Genomic DNA, 16,741 nt, shown 5'->3' with positions numbered 1-16,741 from the left:
AGGTGTTGTCTTTGAGTCAGGAGCAATTCTGGTTTTAGTAGGATAGGGTTTGATAGCCAGAAGGACTAGGCTTTGAAGCCTACTAGAGGCTCAGGTCATGGAGAACTAGCCCAAAATAGTGGTATGGGTAGTGATCAGGTCTTCAGAGGCTCAGACACAGTGTTCAAGTTTGACATAATTGATCTAACCCATGTGTGGGCACTAGTGAGCACTTATATGAATTTAAAAGGCATAAAATGCCACTGGCATTGCAGAAATATAAAGATGTGCCTAAGCCCACCTACTAATTGGTCATGGTGTGCATGTTGCATGGCCTAGGTCAAGGATAACCTCTCATGGTGTGTGGCCTAACATGTGCCGATGGTGTTCAAGGGAACTACCTGCATAAAGGGCTAGCATGGGCTAATAGTTTTCGAAGCATATGCTAAGACCAAGGGCCAACATGCCCCGATGGCGATTAAGGCATGTGCATGTATCATGATCCACAAGCTAGTATAGGCCTAAAGGTTTTATCTAAGTTAAGAAGCAGCTTTAGTTCTAGTAGGACAAGGTTTGATAGCCAGGGGGACTAGGCTTTAAGGCTTACTACAGGCCTAAGTCACAAGGAACTAGCTTAGAACAATGGTATGGATGGTGATCAAAACTTTAGAGGCTTAAGCATGGTGTCCAAATTTGACAAAATTGAGCTAGGACTAGTATGAATGCTTGTCAACAATGCATAGGCATATGGTTAGACCTAGGTGTAGGCATATAGTCTGACCTAGATATGGGCATGCCTAACCATGATCCAAGGAAGATTAGATTTATAGGCTTCTAAAAGGCCCAGTACTGTAACATAATCTTTGACAAGCTAGAATTATGATGAGCACTTGAGTTTTGTAGGTTGACTTAGGCACAAAGAGTCAATTCCTTATCCAAGACTGCATGGAGTTTGGCTTAAGATTAAAGCCTAAGACACGTGCACCAAGCGTCATTTAATGCCAATGGTGATCGAGGGTTAGACAAGTGCTTTAGGTTGGAGGGTTATGGTACACATATTGCACCAAGTGTCAGCATCTACCAAAAAGGTGTTTGAGGCAACAACTCACACCAAGGGCCCACTTGTGCCAATAGTGGTTAAGGTAAATGCTTTCTCAAACATCACAGCATCTGGTGATGGTGTCTAGTGTAACATCCTACATGAAAAGGTCAGCATCTACTTATTGTATCTGAGGCCAAAATGGGTTAACTTTTACCAGTAGTGTTGGATGTGATTACCCACTTAGCAATTAAGGGCCAGATGTAGTCGATGGCATTTGAGACAATAGCCCACATCTGGGGCCAACGTGTGCCAATAGAAATCAAGGTAAGTGCCTGCACTGAGGGTGATAACAAATACCAAAGGCATTTGGTTGTCATTTACTTAGATGTTCGAGGGAGGGATGTCATCACCCAACCGAATTGGCTGCAATGGGGAACACCATTCATTCCTAACCCCAAAGGGGTGCGATGTAAAAAAATGAAGTGAGAGGACTTTGGTTGGTATGCGAGGAGGGAAAAATTAAAGTAACAAAGGATTGAATCTTAGTAGATCATGGTAACAAGGCCACTCTACCACTTACAATATCTTGTCACATATTTAAGTCATTTATAAAGGATTCTACACATCACTTGGTGGGAATTGAGCTCTAAGAAGGCCTATATGGCTTGTTTGCCTTAGGGGCTACACCTATGACACATGCACTTAGGACCATGGGCCCCTACTATGGTTTGGCAATTGGGTGACGGGCATGTGCATTACTTCTAGCCTAGATTCTAACTTAGAGGCATTCAATCTTAATCTAGTGCATAGTAGCTTCGTGTTGCTAGCTTTTTAACCAAGCATAATGATTAATTCTATGAATCAATCATACCTTTTGGTACTAGGTTGAATTACTATTGTGATGTTACCATTAGTAGAGTAAAACTAACTTGTCTCACAATGGTCTAAACCCAACTCACGTTCCCTATTGGTGGGTGAACAATCTAACACTTGGTGAATTTTGCTTCATAATTATTGGAAGAGCCGACATTGAAGGATAAAAAAGCAACATTGCTATGAATGCTTGGCTGCCACAAGCTAGTTATCTTTGTGGTAACTTTTTTGACACCTCTAGCTTTAAATTCTAAAGATTTAAAGGATCGACAGGCCATCCTTTCATAGTTCATATTCATACTAAAAATCAAAATCAAATGAGCTTTTACCCTTTTGTTCCACACGAGATTGCTATTCTCATTGAGCTCATTTTAGGACACCTATGTTATCTTTTAACAAATGTGCTACCCTAGCCAAACTCCCTACCTAACAATGTCTTCTGCCTAGATCAACTAACCGAGGATAGCCTTCGATCCAAAAGAAGGGGTCGTGCTCTATCTCTAATTCATGAATAAGTGAAATAACATTAAAAGTAGTGGTATTTCAATTTTGCCTAAAGACTCCCGCTTATCCTACACATCTCAAGTCATTTCACAAAGTTAAACTAGAGTCAAGCTCAATAGGGTCTTCTTTCCCAACTAATTTCACCAAGCCCATTCCCTTGGTGATGGTTTCACTAGATAGTAGATAGGGATAGTGGGAATCTCATTAATCCATTCATGTGTGTCACTAATTAGATGATAAGGCATTTGGCTACCTTAAGAGAGTCATAGTTACTCCTGTCGTTTACCTATGCTTGGTTGAATTTCTTCACTTTAACATTTAGAGCACTGGATAGAAATAACATTGCATGAGCATTTGTAGTGACCATAGCAATGCTTTGTTTTAATTAAACAATCAAATTCCCCTAGTCCGTACTAGTTCTAAGTTGACTGTTTATCACTCAAGAAGGCTTTCGAAAGAGCCATTCCTAGTCCATCCTTCAGTCAACACATGGTGACCTACACTCGCTATAGGTTCAGCTTTAGTAGTGCATCAGTAGTTGACAAGTTTAGGACTGAGACCCCCGTGCCTAGCCCTCAGAGTCAATACTTTTCTTGAGGTTACAGATCTATTTTGTTGAGTTCCCTTGCGTACATTGTTCCATCGACTAGAGGCTATTCACCTTGGAGACTTGATGTAGTTATAAGTACAATCGAGAATGGATGGCACTCAATCTTTCAAAGTTTCAGTGGCCACTAGGGGCACACCAAACACTACACAACGTATGGTGCTCTTTCGGCCACTATACCCTACCTTTAGCTAGGATGTTTCCAAGGTAGGCAGGCCATTAAATTGAAAAGATAATTCTTTTTTAGGCCTCTGCCAACATCTTCAGACTTCCTAATGTTGTCATCAACCGTCATGTCCTAGTTTAGTAATTTTAACCTAATTTTGTTGTAAAGCTTGTGCTAGACGTACTATCAATAAGCCTCCCCCATCTCTTAAGATTGACTAACCCACGTGTAAGTGCCATTCACATGGAACCTTTCCCCTCTTTGGCCTTTAAAGTTTTCATTTGAATATTTGCTACTACCAATAAAATCAGCACTGATGGCTGCTTAGCACAGGCTCACATCCTATGTTTTGAAGTGACAACCATCCCTTCCTACTAATTGGGGCCTAGCCTTTGCCTTGATGGCTGGGTATGGGTCACGTGCTTAAGGTCCATTCATTTTTAGGGCTAGTTGATTAGATAGGTGAGTTGTTACACACTTCTTAGCAGATTTTGACTTCCTTGACCATCATCCTGCTATCTTAATTGACCAACACCTTTTATGGGTTCCAGGTAAGTGAACATTTGGGCATCGTAACCTGAGTTCTTGTTCATCTTGTATTACTAGTTTTGCTTACCAAAAATGGCCCACTTGGATCTCTCTATTCCATGATGTGGCTTAACAAAACAGCTACACTATCCTACCTATTGAAAGTTTGAGAATAGGTCAAGGACATTGCACCCCCAATGCCTCTAATCATTGGCTTTACCTAATAGAACTCACTAAGAGCTCTAACTATCCTAAGGGAAATTTTAAAGGGAACCAATTACTAGATGATTCAATTAGTCTTTCACCCCTATACCCAAGTTATATGAATGATTTGGATATTAGCATCGTTGTGGGTTCCTACCAAAGTTTTCTTTAGCTTTACCTTGCTCTAGCATAGTTCACCATCATTTGGGTCTTAATAGGCATGCTCACACTCGAACCATTATCATAAGATCAAGGTCAATCAATGGTGCACCCACGAGGGATCATGCCAATCAACTTTCTTATGCCTAATGGGTTTCCTTGCCTATTGGCTCGCACACATATTAGACTCATTAGTTCATATTTCAAGACAAGTCAGATAGAGAGCTTGCAAGCTGACATCAGGAGCATACAGGTGCTAGGGCATGCTGAGATGGCATACGCTGCATTCCATGATCATGACAATGATGTCTCTGCAGGCATATCAAAAGCCCCAACTTGGGCCACTACCATGACCTGCATCGATCCACACCCCAAGCCAATGGGTTGATCGGCTCTCACCAATCCACATCCAACTTAGGCACATTGTCAGCCTCCATCCATTTCCCTTATGACAATTTCAAGCTCTCTTTGACATTTCTTTCACAGACTTTTTCATCTTTCTCTCATAGTACTTGTTCATTATTGATCTCTCGCCCATATTCAGCCTTGGATGAAATTTACCACTTGATTAGGGTTGCATTCCCAAACAACTTGACTCATAGATAGTGCCTCATGGTGTGACAGGGCCCAAGCATAATGAGGCTCTCACCTTCTTTGACATCTTTTTCCAGGGGACTTGGGCCTGGTCTGCCACTAAGAATGCCTTTCCAAACTATAATTCAAATGATAGGGGTGCTTGATTCTCAAGCTAAGCTCTTTTTTGGTTTGCTTGCTATTATTGAAGGAATTCTGGTAAGTTTCTTTTCCTCTACTTATTGATATGATTAAACTCAACAAGTAATGTCACCTGACCTAAGGTCATGATGGGAGCGTTGATCGAGTGATGTAGTGGGTTCGAAGGGGTTCAGGTGGACAATGAGCACGTGTCACTAGAGATAAGGCACATGATGAGTTTTACCACTGATGGTCATAGCACTATCATTACTACAGACTTGCTTTTGGGCCAACCGCGATCGATGAGATCACGAGAGGCCATCTTTCACCCCATCACCTAGAGCTCGATGGGTTGAGGGTTGAGATGGGTGACGATGCATGACACCCAGGTAGGTGTGCCCTTAGCCTAATGCATTGGGGCATAACTTGAATTCAAAGAGTCGATGGTTCATGAGATTCTTCAATTCACACCAAGTATCATATTTCACTATGTTTTTCATCACTGTGATAGCCAAGATATCCATTATTGAGAGTCATTTTGGTTTTTCAGGAGAAAAGGACCATGATGCCAGTCACGCATGTATCATGAATGGGATAATGATAGCACACGTGTTTTTTTTCATTTTGGTTCCTTAGCATGAATCATGCCACGGGTTCATTATTCAGCTACGAGTGATGATATAGATCATTCTATTTGCTCAAGAGGCAAAACAAAGTTACCGTTGAACATGCTCATGGCACGGAGGCACCTTCACCCCTCGGTGTTTCGTTAACATGTTCGTGGGTCATTCGTTGAGTTGGTTTTAAGAATGATCCTTTCATAGGTTCACTTATAAAAACCCTATTATGACTTTTCCATCCTCTAAATGATAAGGTTAAGTGGACATCTCATGATGTCATGCATAGTGAACCATCCACATTATAGTGATCTAGACACTTTACTAGACCTTTGAATCACTAGTAGTGATGAGTGGTGTGTACAAAAGGCAGGGACATAGTCAATGCAAGCTGATGACTCATGTTTGTTCAAAATTCCTCATTAAAGATCAATAATTGCAATTTTCTATCCCCATCATGATGAAATTTAAAAGATTACCTAAGCCTATCAGCCAAGGCTATAGAGCCATTGAATACATCATTATAGTATACGTGCAACCCAAAACATCTAAGGGCTTCACAGACCTATTATTGGCTCAAACTTCCTTGGCCTAAGCAACCATAGTCCTTTAAAAAGTTAGCCACAAAGGATCACCCCCACAAAGCTAGTTAGCAGGATAAGGACTCATTTATTAATGGAATTAACTAGACAAATTGCTCTACCAACTACAAACAGCCATGCACCACAACCCATAGAATAAAAAAAAGCTCTTAGTTTGTCAATCTTTACTATGTCTAAACCTAGTAAGTTTTTTTGTGTAAGTTAAATTAAGCTGTAGGCTCCACTCCTAGTGGTGCCCTTTCATCAATTCTTTTAAGTTTTAGCCTTGTGACCATGCTTCCCCCAAAACCCAAAGACTTTGATTTCTTATAAGGTGCTAGCAGAGTCCTAAATATAACATCCATCGATCCCTGGTCAACATCATTTACAGTTAAGACTAGGATAGTATTTGATCATCTTTGAGCCCCCAACTTTCATTCTTGATTAATGAAAATATTTTTGTCAAATGCTTTCATAGTTGTTCATTTTTCATAAATCCAAGAATTTCACCTTTGACTATGAAATATGAATGCCCTTGATTGTCTCTGTTAATCATTACTCCAAAAGCCAACATAATAAGACTGAAAAAGATGACCACATAAGGGAGATTGATAAGGATGATGGGTTGATAGTTTGATGCATAGAGCATGGAGCCTACCAACATGCATAACCATAGCACCATTCATATGCCCATTGCATACAAGTAGCAGCATCCATGCACACTAGTCCATAATCCACTCAATTGATTTCTCGATGAGCAAGCAAAGAAAATGACACATGAAGCCATGCTACAACTGTTTGGCATGAGAAAAACACAAGCAAAAGCCACGAGACTGCCCTTGCCATCCAACAAACAATAATGGCATGACACCACCAATGCTTGGTCTAGTCAGGACTACACACGCAATCTTTGCTGTCACCAACATAGGGGAACATTGCTCGATTCAAAGACTTGTTTTTAGGGTTTTGGGTAGTATTGGCTGCATGCATAAGCTTGGCCAGACCAAGAATTTTTAGGGTCGATGAGAAGGGACACAAGACTACAAAATACCTGAAAGACTTGGCCAGACCATACCCATAACTATAGCTTTTGCTTGCACCACCCAGGGAGCAATTACCCAATTTAGAGACTTGGTCTTGGGGTAAAAGGCAGCATCAGTCGTAAGCATGGGTTTGAGCTTAGCCTTTTTCAAGTGCATGCCAACTAGTTAAGGCCACAGGTTCCTGTAGGTCATCAGAGCAACCACCCTCTAGACATAATAGCCATAAGACATGCACAGCCTAGCGACGATGTCCGATGCAACATCTCATACAAAGGGGTCAGCATCTGCTGAGAGTGTCTAAAGTAAGAGCTAGCTGGCATCTACCAATGGTGTTGGATGTGATTACCCGCACAACAATCAAGGGCCAAATGTAGTCGATGGCATTTGAGGAAATAACCTACATCAGGGACCAACATGTGTCGATGGAGATCGAGACAATGCCTACATTAAGGGCGAGCCCATCCTTGTAACAAATATAAAGGGCATTTGGTTGCCATTTACTTGGATGCTCATGAAAGGATGTCATCACCCAACTAAATTGGTTACAATAGGAAACACCATTCATCCCTAACCCTAGAGCGATGCAATGTAAAAAAATAAAGTGAGAGGGCTTTGATGGGTGTAGGGAGAAGGATGAATCGGAGGGTTAAAAGGTAGAATCTTAATGGATCATGGTAGCAAGGCCACCCTACCACTTACAATAAGCCATCACATATTTAAGTCATCTATAAAGGATTCTACCCACTACTTAGTGGGAATTGAGCTTCAAGGAGGCTCAAATGACTTGTTTGCTATGAGGGCTGCACCTATGACACATGCCCTTGGGGGCTATAGGCCCCTAATATGGGTCAGTAATTAGGTGGCATGTGTCTGTGTCACTTTTAGCCTAGATTCTAACTTAGAGGTGTTCAGTCATAATCTAGCACATAGTAGCTTCATGCCACTAGCTTCTGAACTAAGCGCAATGACCAATTAGGTGAATCAATGGTTCCTCTTGCACTAGGTTAAATTATTTTTGAGATGCTACCATTAGTAGGGTAAAATTAACCTTTTTCATGATCATCTAAACCTTGCTCACGTTCACTATTGGTGGGTGAACAATCTAATACTTGGTAAATTCTATTGACAATGATAGGAAGAGCTAACATCGAAGGATCAAAAAGCAATGCTGCTATGAATGCTTGGCTACCATAAGCCAATTATCCCTGTGGTAACTTTTTTGGCACTTATAGCTTCAAATTTTGAATGTCTAAAGAATCGATCAACCACACTTTCGTGGTTCGTATTTGTACTAAAATTCAAAATCAAATCTTTTACCCTTTTATTCCACATGGGATTTTTGTTCTCGTCGAGCTCATCTTAGGACACCTATGTTATCTTTTAATAGATGTGCTACCCAACCAAACTCCCTACCTGACAATGTTTTCTACTCAGATTGACTGACCAAGGTTGGCCTTAGGTCCAAAAGAAGGGGTCATGCCCTACCTCTAATTCATGAAATAAGTACAATAATGTTAAAAGTAATGGTATTTTAATTTTACCTGAGGGCTCCCACTTATCCTACACCTTTTAAGTCATTTTACAAAGTCAAACTAGAGTCAACCTCAACAAGGTCTTTTTTCCTTATTGATTTTGTTAAGCCCTTTCTTTTGGTTGTGGTTTCACTGGACAGTAGATAGGGTAGTGGGAATCTCGTTAATCCATTCATGTATGTCAATAGTTATATGGCTTGGCATTTGGCTACCTTAAAAGAGTCATAGTTACTCCTACCATTTACCCGTGTTTGGTTGAATTTCTTCACTTTGACATTTAGAGCACTAGGCTAAAATCACATTGCATGAGCATTTGTAAGGATCATTGCAATGCTTTGTTTTAATTAAACAATGGATTCCTATTTTCCATACCAATTCTAAGTCGACTGTTCGTCACCTAAGGAAGGCCTCCAATAAAGCCATTCCTAGTCCGTACCTCGACCAGCAAGAGGTGACCCATTCTCATTACAAGAGCAACTCAAGCAATGCATCGACAGTCAATGGGTTTGGAAGTAGGGCCCTTATGCCCAACCTTTAGAGCTAATCTTTTTCCCAAGGTTGAGGATCCATTTTACCAACTTCCTTTACATATATTATTCCATCGACCAGAGGCTATTCACCTTAGAGACCTAATGTGGTTATAAGATGTCCAGGCATGGATGGCACTTGATCCTCTAGATTTTCAAGGGCTGTTGAGGGTGCACCAAACCTCACATAACATGCAATACTCTTCCAGCTATTGGACTCTACCTCCGGCTGAGTCATTTCTAGGGTAGGTATGTCATTAAATAGAAAAGATAACTCTTCTTGAGGCCCCCATTGATGTCTTTAGACTTCCTACATTGTTTTTAGCTACCACATCTTAGTTTAGGAATTTCAACCCAATTCCCTTTTGAAGCTAGACTGGACGTGCTGTCAGATGGGCTTCCCTCATCTTTTATGATCAACTAACCCTTGTGCAAGTGTCATTTATGTGGAACCTTTCTTTTATTTGGCTTTTAAAGTTCTCATTTGAATATTTGCTACTACTTCCAAGATCTACACCGATAGCCACTCTACCCGAGTTCATGCCATGGGGTTTACGGTGAGCACTACTTCCTCCTACTCATCAAGGCCTGGCCTTTACCCTGATGGCCGAGTATGGATCACACTTTTAAGAACCATCTATATTCAGGGCTAGTTGATTCAGTAGGTAAGTTATTACCTACTCCTTAGTGAATTTTGACTTCCATGACCATAGTCCTGCTATCTTAATTGACTAACACCCTTTGTGGGTTTAAGATTAGCATATAGTTGGGCACTATAACTCGACTTTCAATTCATTGCACATTGCCAGTTTTGCTTACCAAAAATGGCCTACTTAAAGCTCTCAATTCCATGGCGCTACTCAATAAAGTAGCCACATCATCCTACCTATTTACAATTTGATAATAGGTTGAGGGCAATGCCTCTAATCATTGGCTTTACCCTATAGAACTCGTTAAGGGCTCTAGCTATCCTAAGCAAAACTTTATAAGGAACTAGCTACTAAATGATTCAATTAGTCTTTCACCCATATACCCAACTTTGATGAATGATTTACACATCAATATCATTGTGGGCCTTCACTAGAGTTTCCTCTAGCTTCACCTTACTTAGGCGTAGTTCACCATATTTTAGGTCTCGATAGGTATGCTCGCACTCAAACCCTTCTTAAACAACAAGGTTAGTCATCGGTGCACCCATAAAGGATCTTGTCAATTAGCTTTCTTATGCCTGATGGGTTTTTTAGTCTATCATCTTGGATACATGTCAAACTCTTTGGTCTGTATTGCAAGGCTAGTCAGATAAAGAGCTCGTAGGCTAACATCGAGAGCATGTAGGTGCCAAGGCAAACCGAGATGGTGCATGCTACATTCCATGATTACAGTGTTGATGTCTTTATTAGCATATCAAAAGCTTGGGCTTAAGTAGTCACTGTGACCCATGATAGTCCATGCCCTAAACCAATCGGTAGACTGATTCTCATCATTCCACATCCACCTAAGGCACATTATCAGCCCCCATCTGCTTCCCTCCTAATAATTTTAAGCACTATTTGATTCTCTTTTCAAAGTAGTTTTCATCTTTCCCTTATGATACTTATTTGTTATCAATCTCTTACTCATATTCAGCCTTGGATAGAATTTACTACCCAATTAGGGCTACATTCCCAAACAACTTGACTCATACATAGTTCATCCTGATATGATGATGTCTAGGCACAATAGGGCTCTCATGCTCTCTAAAGCCCCTTTTCAGAGGACCTAGGCCTGGTCTGTCACTAAAAAAGCTTCTCTAAACTACAATTTGAATGCTAAGGGTGCTTGATTTTTAAGCTAGGCTCTTCTAAATGCACTTGCCTTTACTATGGGAATCTTGTTATTTTCTTTTCCTCTTCTTATTGATATGCTTAAACTCAGTTGGTAATCTCACCTAACTTGAGGTCATGATGTGACCATCAATCGAGCAAATGGGAGGTTCAATGGGGTTTGGATGGACAATAAGCATACATCACTAGAGAGAAGGCACTCAGTGAGGTTTACCAATAATGATTATGATGCTATCATTGATAGGGACTTGTTTTTGGGCTAACCATGACCAACGAGATCATGGGAGGCCATCTTCCACCCCTTCATCCAGAGCCCAATGGGCAAGGGGTTAGGGGCAACAATGCATGATATCCAAGTAGACGTGCTTTCGACTTAATGGCTTAAGGCATAATTTGCATTCAAAGACTCGATGGTTCACAAGATTCTCTAATTTACACCAAGTATCATATTTCTTTATGTTCTTCATTGATAAGAGAGTTGAGATATCCATTGCCAAGAGTCATTTTGGTTTTTCACAACAAAAGGAGCCATTGTGCCTCCCATGCACACATCACGATTGGAATAGCAATGGTACATGTGCTCTTTTCCATTCTGGTTCCTTTGCGTGATTCACATTGAAGGTTCTTATTCAATCATGGTTGATGATGCCAATCATTTCATTTGCTTGAGAGGCAAAACAAAGCAACCATCAAGCATGTCTAGGGCCAAAAGGGACTTAGGGCATGAAGGCACCCTCACCCCCTCAGTGTTTTGTTAACACATTTATGAGTCATTCATTGATAGTTTTGACAATATCCTTCCTCAAGTTCACCTATGGAAACCTTCTTATGACTTTTTTTTCCTTTAAATGATAAGGTTTAGTGGACTTTCCATGACATTATGGGTAGCAAACCATCTTTGTTGCCATAATCCAAATAGTTCACCAGACCATTTAATCAGTAAGAGTTATAGATGATGTGTATAAAAGGTAAGGACGTAGTCAATGCAAGCTGATGACTTGTGCTTACTAGGAATTCTTCATTGAAGACCAGTAATTACAATGATCGATCCTCATCATGATGAAATTTAAAAGATTACCTAGGCTTATCAGCCAAGGCAATAGACTTATTGAATACATCAATGTAGTGCATGTGTGGTTTAGAACATCTAAGGGCATTACAAGCTTATTATTACCTCAAACTTCCTTAGCCTAAGTGGCCATAATCTCTCTAAAAAGCTAGCCATGAAGGATCTGCTCCACGTAGCTAGTTAGAAGGCTAAGGTCTCATTCCTTAACAAAATTAACTAGATAATCACTCTACCAACTAAGAACGACCATGCACTACAACCCATAGAATCAAGATAGAGCTCCCTACAACAAATACTGAGGGCATTTGTTGCCCATTTACTTGGACACCCAAGAAAGGGATGTCACCACTTGATCGAATTGGTTACAATAGGGAACACTATTCATCCCTAGCCATAAAGGGGTGCAGTGTGAAAAAATAAAGTAGAGGACTTCGGTGGGTATGAGCAAAGAGATGAATCAAAGTGACAAAAGGTTGAATCTTAGTGGATTATGGTAGCAAGGACACTTTACCACTTAAAATACCCCATCACATATTTAAGTTATCTGTAAAGGATTTTACCATTGCTTGGTGGGAATTAAGCTCCAAAGAGGCCAGTGTGGTTTGTTCACCACAGGGGCTACACCTAAGACACGTGCCCTTAAGACCATGGGCCCATATTATGGGTGTACAATTGAACGATGGGTGCATTCATCACTTTTAGCCCAGATTCTAACTTAGAGGCATTCAGTCATAATCTAGCACATGGTAGCTTCATGCTATTGGCATTACAACCAAGTGCGATGACCAATTATGCATATCAATGATTCCTCTCATATTAGATTGAATTATTATTGCAATGCTACCATCAGAATGGTAAAACTAACTCATCTCATGACAGTCTAAACCTAGCGTATATTCCCTATTGGTGGGTGAACAATCCAACATTTGGTGAATTCTGCTTCATAATGATAAAAAAAGCTAACATTAAAGGATAAAAAAGCAACGTCACTATGAACACTTGGCTACCACAAGCCAGTTATCCCTATGTTAACTTTTTTGACACCTCTAGCTAGAAATTCCAAAGGTTTAAAGGAATGATAGGCCATGCCTTTATGGTTCATATTCATACTAGATAGAATCAAATAAGCTTTTACCCATTGTTTTATATGAGATTTTTATTCTTGTTGAGCTCATCTTAGGACACTTGTGTTATCTTTTAGCAGATGTGTCGACCTAGCCAAACTTCTCACCTAATAATGTCGTATACCTGAATTGATCAACCAAGGTCAGCGTTGGGTCCAAAGAATGGGTCGTACCCCCACCTTTGATTCACAAAATAAGTAAAATAACATTAAAAATAGTGCTATTTCAATTTCACCTGAGGGCTCCCACTTATCCTACACCCCTTAAGCTATTTCAAAAAGTCAGACAAGAGTCAAGCTCAATATGGTCTTATTTCCTTGTTGATTCCACCAAGCCATTTTTTTGGCTATGGTTTCGTAGGATAATAAAGAGGGATATTGGAAATCTCATTAATCCATTCATGTGTGTCACTAATTAGATGATGAGGCATTTAGCTACATTAAGAGAGTCATAATTACTCTCACCATTTACTCATGCTTGGTTGAATTTCTTCACTTTGACATATAGAGCACTAGGTAGAAATCACATTGTATGAGCACTTGTAAGGATCATCACAATGCTTTATTTTAATTAAATAGTTAGATTTCCCTTATCTGTACTAGTTTTGGGTCAACTGTTTATCACTCGAGAAAGCCCATGAGGGATCCATTCCCAATCCATCCCATAGTTGACACATGGTGACTTACTCTCATTATAGAAGTAGCTTGAGTAGTGCACCTATAGTTGATGGGTTTGGCACTAGGACCCCCGTGGCTAGACCTTAGAGCTAATCTTTTTCATGAGGTTATAGATCCATTTTACCAACTTCTCTTACCTATATTGCTCCATCGACCAGAGGCTATTCACCGTGGAGACCTAATGTGGTTATGAGTACAATTGAGCATAGATGGCACTCAATCTTCTGGATTTTCAAAGGCTACCAGAGGTACACCAGACACCACGTGATGTGAGGTGCTTTTTTGGACTTTAGACCCTACCTCCAGTTGAGCCATTTCTAGGGTGGGTAGGCCATTAAATAGAAAAAATAACTCTTCCCCAAGCCTTCACCAATGTCTTTGGACTCCCTAATATTGCTATCAGTAGTTGTATCTTAGTTCAAGAATTTTAACCTAATTCCCTTTTGAAGCTCATGTTGGATGCACTTTTAGATAGGTTTCACCCATCTCCTTGGATTAGCTAACCCATCTGTAAGTGTTGTTCACATGCAACCTTTCATTTCTTCGGTGTTCAAAGTTCTCATTTGAATATTAGCTACTACCATCAAGATATGCATCAATGGTCATTTTGCTCGGCCTTGTGCCTCAAGTTTTGCGATGACCACTATGCCTTTCTAATCATCGGGGCCTAGTCGTTGCCCCATTGGCGGGGTATGGGCCATGTGCTTAAGCACCATCCATTTTTTGGGCTAGATGATTCAGTAGGTAAGTTATTACTCCTTAGTGGATTTTGACTTCTATGAGCACTATCTTTCTATCTTAATTGACCAACACCCTTTATGGGTTCTAGGTTATCACGTAGTTAGGCACCATAACCTGGCTTCTAGTTCATCTTGCTTTGCCAGTTCCACGTACCAAAAATTACCTACATGAAGCTCTCAATTTTATGGTGTGGCTCAGTGAAGTAGCCGCACCATCCTACCTATTTAATGTTTGAGAATAAGTCGAGGGTGTTGCACCCTAATGCCTCTAATCATTGGCTTTACCTGATAGAACTCACAAGGGCTCTGACTATCTTGAAAGAAACTTTAGAGGGAACCAGTTGCTAGATGATTAGTCTTTTGCACCTTACACAAGTCAAACAAATAATTTGCACATTAGTATCATTGTAAGCTTCCCTTAAAGTTTCTTTTGGGTTCCCTCTGCTCAAGCATAGTTCACCATCTTTTGAGTCCTAACAAGCATTCTCGTACTTGAACCCTACTTAGAAGATCAAGGTCGATCAATGGTGCACCCATAAGGGATCTTGCTAATTAGCTTATTTGCACCTTACGAATTTACTAGCCTATTGACTCGCACACATGTCAGACTCTTTGGTCCATGTTTCAAAGTGGCCTGGATGGGGAGCCCGTAGGTGAACGATGGAAACATGCAAGTGCGAGGCATGCCAAGATGGCACGTATTGCATTCCACAATTATAGTGACAATTACATTCCACAATTATAGTGACAATGTCTTTGTAGGCATATCAAAAGCTTGGGCTTGTGTTACAACTATAACCCATGTTGGTCCATGCCCTAAGTTGATCAATGAATTGGCTTTCACTGTTCCACATCTGATCAAGGTGCATTGCTAGCCCCTATCTACTTCTCTCCTAACAATTTCAAGCACTCTTTGACTCTCTTCCAAAGTCTTTTTCATCTTTCCCTCGTAGTGCTTGTTTGCTTTTGGTCTCTTGCTCGTATTCAGCCTTGGATGGAATTTACCACTCCATTAGGCTACATTCTTAAACAACTCGTCTCACAAATAGTGCCTCATGGTACAACAAGGTCCAGGCATAGTAGGGCTCTCACCTTCTTCGATGCCCTTTTCCAAGGGATTGGGTTCAGTTTGCCACTGAAGACATTTGTCCAAACTATAATTTAGATGTTAGGGGCACTCGATTCTGAAGTTGGGCTTGTCCCAGTTCTTTCATCATTATTAGATGAATCCTGGTAAGCTTTTTTTCCTCTACTTATTGATATGCTTAAACTCTATAGGTAATCCCACTTAACCTAGGGTCATGGTTCAAGTATCTACCAAGAGATGTGGGAGTCCTAATGAGGTTTAGTTGGGCAATGAGCATGCATAACTGGAGATAAGGCATGTAATGAGCTTTACCATTGATGGTCATGGCGCTATCATTGCTGGGGACTTGCTTTTAGGCCAACCATGATCGATGAGATCACAAAAGGCCATCTTTAACCCTCTTCAGCTAGATCTCGATGGGCAAGGGGTTGGGGGTGAAGATGCATGACACCTAAGCTAGCATCCCTTTAGTCTAATGGTTTAGGGTGCAACTTATGTTAAAAGACTTGATAGTTCATGGGATTTTGCAATTCACACCAAGTATCACACTTTGCTATGTTTTTTATCAATGTGAAAGCTTAGATATCCATTTCCAATAGTTGTTTTATTTTTTCACAATGAAAGGAGCCATGATGCCACCAATGCATACACCATGAACAGGATGACAATGACATATGCATTCTTTTTCATGCCAGTTCTTTGGTGCAATTGTCGTATGGGTTCATTATTTGGTCACGGGTGATGATGCCGATCATTTCGTCTGCTTGAAAGATGGAATGAGGTGATCGTCACTTAAGACTAGGGCCAAAAAAGGCTTGAGCATAAAGGTACCCTCACACCCTTAGTGTTTTATTAATGTGTTCACAGGTTATTCGTTGAGCTAGTTTTGACAATGATTTTTTTGTAGGATCACCTATAGAAACATTGTTAAGACTTCTCTTTCCTCTAAATGATAAGGTTCAATGAACTTCTTGTGATGTCATGGGCAACAAATCATCCGCATCACTATGATCCAAAGACTTCATCATGAAAGCATCATCGAGGAACCTGACTAGCGGTATTAGGGGTTCCGATGATTGGGGGAAGGGAGAAGGGGGAAGGGGTCAGGGTGTGCGTGTGCATGATGTGTGATGGGTGCTAGTCCT

At 40.6% G+C, this 16,741-nt stretch overlaps 2 non-coding genes and 5 pseudogenes across 2 annotated transcripts; all 7 read right to left on the bottom strand.

The window, feature by feature from the left end:
* Nucleotides 1-1,535: 1,535 nt before the first annotated feature.
* LOC149520063 (25S ribosomal RNA) lies at nt 1,536-4,923 on the bottom strand. The gene has a single exon (XR_016335212.1). It is a non-coding gene; the product is annotated as a 25S ribosomal RNA (ribosomal RNA).
* A 232-nt stretch (nt 4,924-5,155) lies between these two features.
* LOC149520062 (5.8S ribosomal RNA) lies at nt 5,156-5,311 on the bottom strand. The gene has a single exon (XR_016335361.1). It is a non-coding gene; the product is annotated as a 5.8S ribosomal RNA (ribosomal RNA).
* Nucleotides 5,312-5,583: 272 nt separating this feature from the next.
* On the bottom strand, nt 5,584-6,830 carry LOC149520061 (18S ribosomal RNA; annotated as a pseudogene).
* An 820-nt stretch (nt 6,831-7,650) lies between these two features.
* LOC149520060 (25S ribosomal RNA) lies at nt 7,651-11,017 on the bottom strand (annotated as a pseudogene).
* A 228-nt stretch (nt 11,018-11,245) lies between these two features.
* Nucleotides 11,246-11,401, bottom strand: LOC149520059 (5.8S ribosomal RNA; annotated as a pseudogene).
* A 1,019-nt stretch (nt 11,402-12,420) lies between these two features.
* LOC149520058 (25S ribosomal RNA) lies at nt 12,421-15,811 on the bottom strand (annotated as a pseudogene).
* A 230-nt stretch (nt 15,812-16,041) lies between these two features.
* LOC149520057 (5.8S ribosomal RNA) lies at nt 16,042-16,197 on the bottom strand (annotated as a pseudogene).
* Between the last annotated feature and the right edge of the window lie 544 nt (nt 16,198-16,741).

This window comes from Durio zibethinus, chromosome 2 (genome assembly GCF_047325235.1).
Source record: "Durio zibethinus cultivar Kanyao isolate XHJ-2024 chromosome 2, ASM4732523v1, whole genome shotgun sequence".
Taxonomy (NCBI): Eukaryota; Viridiplantae; Streptophyta; class Magnoliopsida; order Malvales; family Malvaceae; genus Durio; species Durio zibethinus.
This window is presented reverse-complemented; position numbering and strand designations above follow the sequence as displayed.